This window comes from Homarus americanus, unplaced genomic scaffold (assembly GCF_018991925.1).
Source record: "Homarus americanus isolate GMGI-L3 unplaced genomic scaffold, GMGI_Hamer_2.0 scaffold51476, whole genome shotgun sequence".
Classification (NCBI taxonomy): domain Eukaryota; kingdom Metazoa; phylum Arthropoda; class Malacostraca; order Decapoda; family Nephropidae; genus Homarus; species Homarus americanus.
The window spans coordinates 1,650,686-1,664,166 of NW_024736148.1; the positions used below are offsets into that span (position 1 = coordinate 1,650,686).

Sequence of the window (13,481 nt, forward strand, 5' to 3'; positions counted from 1 at the left end):
GTCCAGCATCGTCGTGTTGGTGTGTAGGTTAACACCCACGATAGCAACGTCTCCACCAGCATCTTCATCTATGTCTGCAATTATTAAACACAGAGTCTTGTTTACATCAACGAAAATATACCTTAAGGTACTATATATAACAAGAATATACCTAAATGACATGTTAAATACCCCGTTTGACCTTTAATTCAGCCTTGACCTTCGACACAGATTTGAATTTGATGTTGTGTACCTCGGTCAAGGATGTTACATTGATAAGTTTTAACACAATATCTTTATCGATGTATGTTAAGATCAAATGGAAAAGTTTACAGACGGACACTGCTACACACACACACACAATACGTCCCCTCAAAGAACAAATAAAATGACTCGTAAATTCTCTCAGACATAACAATCAAATTACTGTACTGTTACTGACAAGTACCTGTATGGATTTCGGTTCGAAGCTAGAAAAATATTTTGTTACTCTTCTGCTCAGCATTACCCCTCAGCAGTCAAGTACACTCAGTAAAGTACACTCAGTCAAGTACATTCAGTCAAGTACACTTAGTAAAGTACACTCAGTAAAGTACACTCAGTCAAGTACACTCAGTAAGGTACACTCAGTCAGGTACACTCAGTAAAGTACACTCAGTAAAGTACACTCAGCCAAGTACACTCAGTAAGGTACACTCAGTCAGGTACACTTAGTCAAGTACACTCAGTAAAGTACACTCAGTAAAAATACACTCAGTCAAGTACACTCAGTAAAGAGTACACTCAGTAAAAATTACACTCAGTCAGGTACACTTAGTCAAGTACACTCAGTAAAGTACACTCAGTAAAGTACACTCAGTCAAGTACACTCAGTAAGAACACTCAGTAAAGTACACTCAGTAAAGTACACTCAGTAAAGTACACTCAGTCAAGTTCACTCAGTCATATAAAACTTGAAGAGAAAGTAGCAACCGATTGAAATATGTTAACAAAGTATATTTTTTAATAAAGAACCAATTCATAGAGTAGATATGTAAATGGTCTACCTATGACATGATCTAACTAATTGCCATAATGATCTGTATTACTTACTTACTATTGAAGCCGGAACTAGTTATTGGCTGCTACGACACTTCAAAAATGCATTTTTCACGCGCAGAAAGCATACACCAGTCAGGTCAGGCAAGGCGAGGTTTGGTTTGATCAACTTAGTTACAGAGACAAAGAAGATAAGTACTGGGTCACAAGAGAAGCGTTTATAAAATGTCTATCACTGAATCATCGTAACATACAAACACAGAGTATCATCATATTGTCAAAGATGAATCGAAATATTAGTGAAAATTTGAGATACTACACATTAACTTTTAAACTGACTCCTGACCTCTGAACCTTTGGTAACAAGCTCACCAAAATATTTTTGTATTCCAAATTTTTGCATTGGAAGTTATTTATAAATTCCTAAAGGCGTTTTATGTATTTTTTCGGAAAATGAGACTATGAGAACACCCACACTTAGTGCCGTAGTTATATGTAGACGCAACACGAAGAGAGTCGCTGAAATGATATGGAAATACACTGAAAGTCCAGTATCAATGTAGATGGGCTCCGTCGCCCCCCAGACAGAGGAAAACTGTGCACGGATCTGAGTGACTCCTGACTCGGGGAAGAATTGTGGAGAGCGACAAAACCTAGCAACGTGTGGGAGTGTCCGGCACTATGAGGAAAACTGGTGTGAGCGGCTATAACACACACTATGCATCCCTGGGTTACCCGTTAACCCACCCACGTTATCACCAGCTGATTGTTACTTATCAGTACCACGCCAACCTGGCGGTGACACATCTGACCGGAAATAGCCGGGTGAATCAAGGCCTCTGACGATACAGACGCATTACATAGAGAGATAACTACTTACATTAATGTACTGTACCCTTGTCATTATTACTGACAAATACTTCCAATACCTGGAAACCGTAATAATCTTACCTCAGCGGGGATAAAAAAAAAGAGGCAGCACCCAGAACAAGAACACATATAATTATTTTATGGGAATGTGATAACTTATCTAATATAACATCTAAACTTCAACATAAGGATGGTACCTAGAATGAGGTTAAAACAGCATTAAAACGCTACAGTAACTAGAGACGTTTATTCAAATTTAATCAGAGTGCAGGTACAGTCGACCTCACACTACAAGAATAATAGAGAATAATAGACCAACTTGTGGCGGTCAGCTGTTGGAAATAAACTGCGTTACACTGTCCAGGATTTAGAAGACATGCAAATGTATTATGTACAGTAGATGGTATTAGGTCAAGTTTACTGTGGCGAACTAGACTCATAAATGTCAACAATATACTAAAACATAACAATATTTGCCAGCTCTGTCGACAGTACAGAGGAACTTGACAGATTTCGAGGACAAATAACAAAGTTTTGGAGACATCAATTGACAATTACTATTAATAAATACATACTTACATATATACATACATACATACATACATACATACATACATACATACATACATACATACATACATACATACATACATACATACATACATACCACAACTATTATGACAGACAATACAATAGAACCTCACCCACCATATACAGTATGTGACAATGTTAACACAGCCCTCGTACTATCAACACACACACACACACTATAACCTAACACTGACTTAAATCACGGAACTAAACTATCATCTCGGGGTCATATAAGGGCATCAGGAGCGAGCTTTAGCGACACACCACAGTCGACCCTCAATGCTGATTCACCCGATTAACAAGTGTATGAATGTAACTGTTGTCTTTGGCTGTTAGAGTAGGTCGAGAAACGTGAGTAAGACAGAGGGTTAAGATAAGAATGATTATATTGTGAGTATAATGATGGAAATATTTATAAACAATTATTAATAATTCTGACTGGGTTTATCATGACCACATACATACATACATACACACATACATACATACACAGTTATATATACAAAAACACACACAGACAAACATACACAATAGACCACACACACACACACACCCACACACGTACACAGAGAAACATACATACAAACATATCGCCAGGAAGACAGCAGCAGGGAGATGTAGGTGTCATATGATAACAGATGTTTCACAACGATGCAACAATGTGTACGGCCATCCTCAGGGAGTGAAGAGGAAGGAGTAGGAGGCAGAGGAGGAGGAGGAGGAGAAACAGGAGAAAAATAAAAATAAAGAGGAGGAGGAGTAAGATAGGAGATAGAAAAAGGAGAGAAAAAGATATAAAAAGTAAAAGAAATGGGAGATGAGGAGGAGGAAGAGGACAAAAGGATACAAACAAAAATAATAAATAAAGACAAGAAAAAGGAGAAGGAACAGAAAAATGAAAAGAAGAAAAAATAGTGACGAAGAAGAGGAAAAGTAAAAAAAAAAATGATAAAGATTAAACCGAAAGACAGAAAAAGAAGAAGGGAATTAATGAAGAAAAGAAGAAAAGAAGAAGAGAAATGCAAAGAATGACAAGTAGTAAAAGGAAAGAATAAGAAATGTAAATAATAATAAAAAATATGTAAACACAATAAATAAAGAAGAAGAAGAAGAAGAAGAAGAAGAAGAAGAAGAAGAAGAAGAAGAAGAAGAAGAAGAAGAAGAAGAAAGAAGGAAAGAAGAGGAAGAAGAAGAAGAAGGAAGAAGAAGAAGAAGAAAGAAGAAGGTACAAGATAAAGAATAAAGAAGAAGAAGGAAGGAAGCAAAGAAGAAGCAGCTAAAGAAGAGGAAGAAGAAGGAAAAAGAAAGATGAGGAAGAAGAAGAAGAAGAAGAAGAAGAAGAAGAAGTGAAGGAAGAAAGGAAGAAGAAGAAGAAGAAGAAGAAGAAGAAGAAGAAGAAGAAGAAGAAGAAGAAGAAGAAGAAGAAGAAGAAGAAGAGGAAGAAGAAGAAAGAAAGACGAGGAAGAAGAAGAAGAAGAAGGAAGAAGAAGAAGAAGAAGAAGGAAGGAAGAAGAAGAAGAAGAAGAAGAAGAAGAAGAAGAAGAAGAAGAAGAAGAAGAAGAAGAAGAAGAAGAAGAAGAAGAAGAAGAAGAAGAAGAAGAAGAAGAAGAAGAAAAAAAAAAAGAAAGACGAGGAAGAAGAAGAAGAAGAAGAAGAAAAAGAAGAAGAAGAAGAAGAAGAAAGAAGAAGAAGAAGAAGAAGAAGAAGAAGAAGAAAGACGACGACGACGACGACGAAGAAGAAGAAGAAGAAGAAGAAGAAGAAGAAAGACGACGACGACGAAGAAGAAGAAGAAGAAGATGACGTTTCCAAGCCCCCCAACACATCAAACGAGTCACAAATTTCGTCAATAATTAGTAATTACCAAATCAGTCGTGAAAGAATCCGGTTTTCCAGGGTTAACAATAATAAAAATAAACTCTTAGTCTATCCTAGTAATAAATTTGAGATGTATAAGACTCACTGACAATGAAAAGTTCGAAAAATATCTGAATATATTGGTGGTGGTGGTAGTGGTGGTGGTGGCATTAACCTTTATAATGTAATGTATCTAAGAATGAGATCTACAAGTAAAGGTTGTTGTGGTAGTGCCGGCACGGTAGTTGCGGTAGTAGTGATGGGAGTGGTGGTGGTAGTGGTAGTGGTAGTAATGGTGGTAATGGTACTCACCTATAATATAATACAACTGGTCTAGAGGATACAGTGGTGGTGGTAATGGCAGGTACCTGGACTACAGTAGCACCTTCCTGGTCGGCGCGACAGAGGTGAGTGCTGCCCTCCCTGTTCTTTACTGCACCATTATCTCTTGTGGTCAGGACAGAAACCATCACTTGGCCGCGTCGCCCATTGTTCAGGACACACTCTACCAACTTGTATAATGTCAAGTACAGTAACTAAATCAACTATCTGTGCAGGTGGTGGGGGTCGATATGCTCCGAAATTTTACATGTGACTAGTGACAGCCCTCATATACCAAAATTTATCGTCCATGGTCTCATATTGTTTCCCACAAAGAGTGCATAGTTGTTTTAGCTACTGTACACATGGGCAACTGAACACACACAAAAAAATTGCCAATGATCAGCTTGTAGATCGTAAACAGTGGTGTTACTAATGAAAAAAACAACATACATTATATATTATGTAATGTATAGTTTTATTTGTTGAGGGAGAAAAAATAAGCTTCAATGACATCAACACAACACCATTAATGACATCAATTCAGCACCATCAATGACATCAATTCAGCACCATCAATGACATCAACAGCAATGACATCAACAACAACACCATTAATGACATCAACAGCAACACAACACCACCAATGACATCAACAGCAACACCATCAATGACATCAACAGCAACACAACACCACCAATAACATCAACAGCAACACCATCAATGACATCAACAGCAACACAACACCACCAATGACATCAACAGCAACACCATCAATGACATCAACACAACACCATCAATGACATCAACAGCAACACCATCAATAACATCAACAACTACACCACCAGTAACATCAATAATAAGACCAACATCATCATCACCAGCAGCAGGAGGAGTCTCACCAACATCACGAGCTGTAGACCGGCAGCCCTTCTCAGCACCTCACACACACCTAACCTTAGCTTCCTCACTTCACATCAAGGCTCAATACTCTGACTCAGGTAATGGCCATGTCTTATTGGCGAGCTTAAAAGTAACAGAAACACAGGTTCTCTCTCCCTTTCTGTATATATCTCTCTCCCTCTCTATATCTCTATCCCACTCTGTCTCTATATCTCTCCGTCTCTATATATATATTTCTCGCCCTCTCTATATCTCTCTTTCCCTCTCTAGGCCTGTCTGAGAACACACCAATTTACGCACGAATCTCAATACGGAATATTTATGTTATGGATAAAGGCGTCTTGTATCCGAGTCTCAAATTTCAAGTTGATTTGATGGATATTGAAGGAGACATGATGCTTTAAATATATATATATATATATATATATATATATATATATATATATATATATATATATATATATATATATATATATATATATATATATATATATATATATATACACTTGGCTTCCATTACGACCAAAGCTTAAACTAAATATCGATTCGTGAACAAATTTAGAGTATAGTCCCATGGTGTGTGGTGATCTCATGGAGGTGGGACGAATGACAAAGTTGAGAACGTAATGATAATGGAATAATAATAAACTAAAAATAATTCGTTCTGGCCAATAAGTGTGACCTGAACAAAAGTCTATTAAACTATAGTGAGGATATACTGCGCAGGATGACAAACTGTTATTTACATGAGACAGAGTAAAAAGTGTGAAGACTGAACTGTGTCACATACAGGCCTGATTATGGCTTAACAAAACACATCACTAACAAAGATCAACTCTGTACAAAAAACAAATGAATAATGAAATTAAGTCATTAAAACACAACTTTTTTATCATCAAGATAACGGGAGTTTGACGCAGGCTAAAGCCATCCTGTGTTATCACCACTAAGATAAATAACACTGACTGTAAGATAACAATGCAATGAGCAGTAAAGCTACACTGACAATATTTTTTCAATTTCAATTTCAATATTTTATTCCTTGATAGAGGAAGTGGGATCCTAGTGCTGTCACTAGGTACCCCTGTACAATATCACCAGAAGCATCTGGCAAGTGTCACAAGTATATATAAATATTACAAAGGGGCTTACTAAAGCCTAAGTTAAGGAAGGATATTCCTTCAACACATCATCAATATTATTTACATAATATCTGGCCAGTATGGGGATCAGACAATATTTTACTGTTAACACGCCGGAAACTGAAGATAAAATAACTCCCCGTGTTCTGATAAGCTGCCTAATGCGTGGTACAGTCGTCACGGAACTCATTACCACAGTACATAATAGCTTCTTGGCTTATAACTTCATGGGACCTTTACGTGAGGAGGCGACAACTACAGCCACTCGACCGTCGCAAAATATATATATATATATATATATATATATATATATATATATATATATATATATATATATATATATATATATATATATATATTATATATATATATATATATATATATATATATATATATATATATATATATATATATATATATACAACGAAATTATCAAAACACTGAGTAAAGAATTATTAATCAGTATTTATGGGCAACTTATTTTCAGCCTGGCGTTACTACTTTAACATATCTCTTAATTATATCATAACAGCGTATATACAGTACTTAGTGATTCAGACAGGAATTTGAGACCATTAGTTCAGTTTGTTGGATGTTAATTTGTTTATTTTTAATCATACAGGTAATGCCCTTCAAACAAGTATAACAAGAGTGTAAATTGGAATTAATGAAGAAAGAATTAGTCTGGTACGGGTAATAAAAGTATCTTACAATGATCAAATAATTTAAATGAAAGTTAAGAGGAAAATGAGAATCCCATCGACACTATTATTTTAGATTTAGAATACAAAGCAGCGAATTACTATGAGTTTTGACCATCAATTTCACGAAATCGTTTGCCACAGTCGAACAATAAGATGTGCCGAGATGTATCACAGCTTAAACAACACATACATTATCAACACTCATATAAGCTGAGCGATGAGGCTCACCTTCTGTCTTCACACCCGGAGTTCTTCAGAGCAGGTCCCTAAGCACACACTGTCCTCCCACCACCAACAGCTCTCTCGGGAAACTGAATACAGGCACAAACAATATCATAGAGGTCGTCCCTTGAACAGCACTCAAGGCCATCCTCGAAAAAAAAAATGACTGTAAGCTTATGGAAAGAAGTGGCGTCTCTTTAGTGTTCTCAAGGTATAGGCAGATCTTACTAAAGTATCAAGGCGTTTTTTTTGATGTCCTGATGACTACATAAAATCACACCTAAACTTCTATAATATTTTAGTACACAAGTGACTAAGTTTTGTCGCGTCTCTCAATAAGTACATCGTGTTTACCTCACGCTGTTCGAGTAAAAAATACAACATAAAAACAACATCCTCTTCATAACAAAAAACAAATCTTTAATCTCTGAATCTAAAAAAAAAAAGGCAAAAAAAAAAGAGGGAAAAAATCCTCACAAGTTATTCAGTGTCTTTAATCCAGTTAATAAATGATATAATGCTTCACCGATAACCTGATTTCTTCGGGCTATCATCACCGGACTAAAGGCGGACCGGACTATACACTAAGGACAGCATCACTCCAATCAATACACCAGTCGAAAGTTAGTTCTTACGCAGAGGACTGAAAAAAAAGTGACTATTTTCCACCAGCACGATACTTACCACAACCAAACAGGATCAAGAACTACAACATTTAACAATATTTGCGTATAAGGAATTCCCAAGGTTTCGTTATTATATGATTGCCTTCGTACGCTTATCAGGTAAATCAAAAACAATGTATTATTTCCGCTTTGTTCTTGCGTTTATTATGACTTAAATAATATCACCAGCATCACCCCTACTACACCTCATCTCCCACCCCACCCCAAACCTAACCTAACCTAACCCCACTATTAGGGTTGAGGTTAATTAGGACCAGAGATCATTGGGAGGAGAGTATAGGGACTAAGGTTAGGATAAGTTTGGACCTATTAGGGCCGAGTGAGGACCTATTAGGGCTGAGGACCTATTAGGGATGAGGACCTATTAGGGATGAGGACCTATTAGGGCTGAGGACCTATTAGGGATGAGGACCTATTAGGGCTGAGGACCTATTAGGGATGAGGACCTATTAGGGCTGAGGACCTATTAGGGATGAGGTCCTATTTGACTACCAAGGACCTACACCTACTCTCTCCTGTAACCTTTCATCCCCATCCACCTTTAGCAAAATCGTCAACAACAATAACTGCATAAAACATAAAACAATTCTTCTTACATTCCTTCTCGTTCATTATACTATCTCCTCCGTTATCTTAATATGTCCTCTCATCTCTTCTTCCCATTTTTTCCCCTTTCTTCGTTTCTTCTCTACACCTCAGTTTTATTCTCTTCTGTTTCTTGTTGTAATTCTGAGTATCTTCCTCATCTCTAAATGTCTCTTTCTCTTGATAATTTTTACTTTGACCAAAATATTATCAATCTCTTCATTGTCGTGTTAGGGTGGTAGTTTAATCCCTCTTCATACTACACTAAAATTTGTACAGTAATGAGAGACAATACAGATTACTAAACTCTTCTCTGATCTTGTTGAAATTTATGAATATTATAAACTTTGATAAAATCCTCATGCTATATATTTGAGTTCTCATATTCATAACCCCAGACGGACAGACACACAGATACGACGGGCCACTTCCTCGACGCGGCAAGAGGGGGACAACGACAAAGCATCAGTGGGAGATTGGGAGGGAAGGAGAGGGAAGGTAGCACTCAGTCGTCATTCAGTGAAGTCAGTTATCGTCGGCATCAGACAATGGTACAGCATACATAGTTTTTGTCCATCTCTGGATGACCTTTCTGTTTTTTATTTCACCTTAATATTATTGTACTGCTAAGTTACACAGTACAAGTCTGCTAGCTGAGAACAACGTGATTTTTTCTTCTTCTTAATCTAAATTATATGTAATGGTGGGAGGACATGATTAACCAATTTTCCACAATGAATAAAAAAAAATATACATTGTGGTAACTGGTAAGTATATTAATGCTGATGTTACAGAGATCATTTATACTTAAGTCGTATACATGCTAGATTAAATATCATGTCATATAGGTTAGGTTAGGTTAGTCAGGATAGGATAGGATAGGATAAACAAAATAAAGTATACGACCATATCCCCAAGACTTTGTCGGAAATGTCTGAAAAAAAAATTTATGCGACCATTTCTTTACCCCTTAAGAGTGATACCAACACCCCAAGGGCCCTGTCATTAGCCCCTTAAACAAGAGGTCTTTGCCCCTTTGAGTACGATGACTTAACCCCTTGAGGACAATATCTCCATCCGCTGAGAACGATGCAAAACCAGAGTACGGTGCAGTATCCGAGTACAAGATCTTACTTAACATCCTGAGTCTGATGAATATTGTGTCGAAACCCTTGAGTACACTGACCAATTCCACTGAAGTCAATGACACCTGTGGAGAAAATAGAATGACATCGTACTCAAAATTACATCAATTTACCATCACTTGGACTCACGTTACGCGGAACTGTAAAATTACCTCCACGAAAATATAAGATGTATGTAATAAGGATAAAAGACGGACATGAAGATAAAACTTGGTAATAAATGGGACTTAGAACAGACTTGGGTAACAGTAAGGATAAGAGGTAGATAATAATGAAGTCACACACACGATGGGTAAGGATAAACGTAGATAAATATAAACTCGGTTAAGATTAAGACTTTAAAATCAGGGTTTAGGATAGTTAGTTATATTTGGGATAGAGAATAGAGGTAGGGGGGTGGGTAGGATGTGGTTTGGGTATATCAAAGGCTAGATGATGCTGAACCTTGGGTACAACTAAGGCTAGAGGGCAATCACATTCGGGGAGAACTACAGTAAGGTGAGGTCAGGGAAAAGTCGTGGGAACGACCTAGAGGAACCCCAAGGATGGCTGAGGTCGGGGTGGTGGCGAGGCAGGGAGTAGAAAGCGGCAGGTTGAGGTGACCCGCGTTGCACCACCCACTGTAAGAAAGCAAGGCGAGTCTCTCACCTCCAGCCTGCAATAAACAGTTAAGCAAGCCTTCTTTATCTCGCCCCAACTTTATTCACCTAACCTGAAATTTCTCATTCACTTAAAAAACAAACCGTGAAATACCTGATTACCATTTGTGGAGTAGTTTGGTAGTTATAAAGAGGTCAGGTACTGTATGATATGCAGCGAGGAGGATACCGTAACTCCCCGCCAAATGATCTTCAGTCACCACTCACTCCTTTTACGTAGTAGTGTTGGTGTCAGTCGTTGTACTAGTTAGCAATATTAATTTTATATCCACGTCAATATGAAAAGATGTTCATAAGTGGATCTATATACAGACCACTGGTAAAACCTCACTGTATTTCATAAAGTAAATTACTGTATTTTTTTCGGTAAATATTGACATATGTTTAAATGTGTGTGTGTGTGTGTGTGTGTGTGTGTGTGTGTGTGTGTGTGTGTGTGTGTGTGTGTTTTAGAGAATGTGTGCAAAATTGACCATGTATGCATACTGTACGTATGTGACTAAGTATGTGTGAGTGTATGTCACATCAGAGCATTAACAAAACAGTTGTAAATCAGACTGCACGATAAGTTACACACCCGGAACCTGAAAGAGAAATATTCAACACGAGAGTATACAAAAAACCTGTTTACCAACGTAGCTGTTTGTATGTGTGCAAATACCTGTTTGAATTTGTTTATGTGCGCATGTGTCTTGGCTCTGATGCCCAACACCACAGTAAAAGTGGTTTGATGTGCGTGGTGAAGGTGTTGACGTCGAAGAAGAATCACAGCAATAACACGCAGTAGGCCAACAGTGACGCAGATCTAGGCAAGGGGTGCAGCTGCTTCCTCAATGTGTTCCCAGACAAGTAGTCCTTTACATGATAGTGATCTGGGAGCGTCGCTGCCGACCGTTACCGCGTCATATCAACCTCATTACCTACGTTGTTGTTCACCAAGGTTAGTAATACGCGTGTGCAGCAATATGGACAACTTCATTCTGCAATTTGACAGTTTGTGGACATGTGTATGAACGTACTTGGAATATACCAAGCCATACGTGCTTAAAAGACAGATATTCAACAACCAATGTACACATACACGAGTACGAGTCTATGCTAACACACAGTATACACACGTCCATAAACATACACGTATAAATACACAAAACCATCTCCAATTATTCCTAACTTAAAGGTGATATGTAGACAGAGTTTGGCTGGTAGGATTTCTTTTATTTCCATTTCTTTAATTCAGAGGCGGGATTTTTTTTCCCAGGTTGGAATTTGATACGTGGGATTTTGTCCCATGAGAAAATATGAAGCGGCATTTGGTAAAAAAATATCCTGGTAGATTTTGTCCAGAGAGAAAAAAAAGTCATAATTTTGCTGAGTGGGAAAACTTCATGTACTCACTGGTGTCTTTAACAATGTACTCAGTGCCACCTCTATGTATTCAACCTAATTGTGAACATCTAACATAACCCGAGTACAGTACACCAGAGAGCGTTTTTGCAGCCTTGATAATTTATGAGAGAAAGCCAGACACATGAAGTAGCAACAATAGCACCTCAAGCCAATTACCCAGAAGGCCCGCCGCCACACTCTCTTCCCTGGTATGTATGACGCAGTACAGCTATCGTTCTAAGTTCTCTTTCGTCCGCAGTGTACGCATGACGTCACGGAGTTTTACAATATGTATCAGTTTTTCCCGAATATTTTGTCTATGACGTTCTGTGAATTTGAGGGGAGCCTGGTAAATGAGGGGAACTACTGTAAGCTGATATGTGAGGTAAATGAGGGGAACTAAGCTGACATGTGAGGTAAATGAGGGGAACTAAGCTGACATGTGAGGTAAGTTAGGGGAATTAAGCTGATATATGAAGGGGTTTGGAATGTAAGGGAGGTTGGTATGTGTGTGGGTGTTTGTGTTCCGGTTAAATGCATAAACTCAGTGATCCAAGAAGCGTTTTTTACAATCTCCGGTTTAATGCCTTAAGGCTTCTGTATATATTACTGTGGAAATATAACTTAGTATAGCATAAAATATCTTGTGGTTAATAAAGAAATTATTTGATTATATTTTCTTGAGATAGAAGTTTGTTGAACAAAATAAACTCGACGATTTCAACACGGTATTGTATATCTTTCGCCTTTTGATATGATTATGAAATTATTTGATTTTATTATTGTGACTTAATTAGTTGGAGCTCTTTCCTCTCAGCTTGGTAATTATTCACAGGTAATTCACTCACTGTCTTTTGGGGGGAGACTTTTATGTGATAATCTTTTCTCGTCTTCTTGTTTTTTAAAGTAATAAAATACATTCACAAAACTCAATTCATTTTGCTACGTATGTAATCAAAGCTTTCATAACACACTCTTAAATTCAACACAGTAACTTTCTAATTCCACAAATATGGCGGTGTTTCACAGAGTAGTGCGAACGTCTGTCTGAAACTTGGGCTGTGTTACGATGCTGCTTTATACCAGCTACAGAGGCTTTCCGCTAACCTCTTAGGCAACTATGGAGCTTCGGGAGTTCAGACTATGCGAAGGTGTAGTCAGTCCTCCACAGTACAATTTTAGAAGAGTTTTCTTATTGGCTGACTCTCCAGACACCACCCACAAGTTAGGGAATAAGGAAGGAGGTTTTTAGAGGTTAACTGTCCTTATGCCATACACATTTGTCCTTTAGGAATGGTAAGGGTAATTATTATTGTTCTTTATTGTGTACAGGTAATATGACTGTAACACCTGAGTAAGAGGGGAGATGATAAGATAAAGATCCGAGAATTAG

The 13,481-nt window shown here is 37.6% G+C and overlaps 1 long non-coding RNA gene across 1 annotated transcript in view; it reads right to left on the bottom strand.

The window, feature by feature from the left end:
* Positions 1-22: 22 nt before the first annotated feature.
* The window catches only part of LOC121872031, a 69,878-nt gene continuing 56,419 nt past the window's right edge, over positions 23-13,481 (bottom strand). The window contains exon 3 of the long non-coding RNA XR_006090007.1: positions 23-74. This is a non-coding gene — a long non-coding RNA (uncharacterized LOC121872031). The remainder of the gene's footprint in view (positions 75-13,481) is intronic.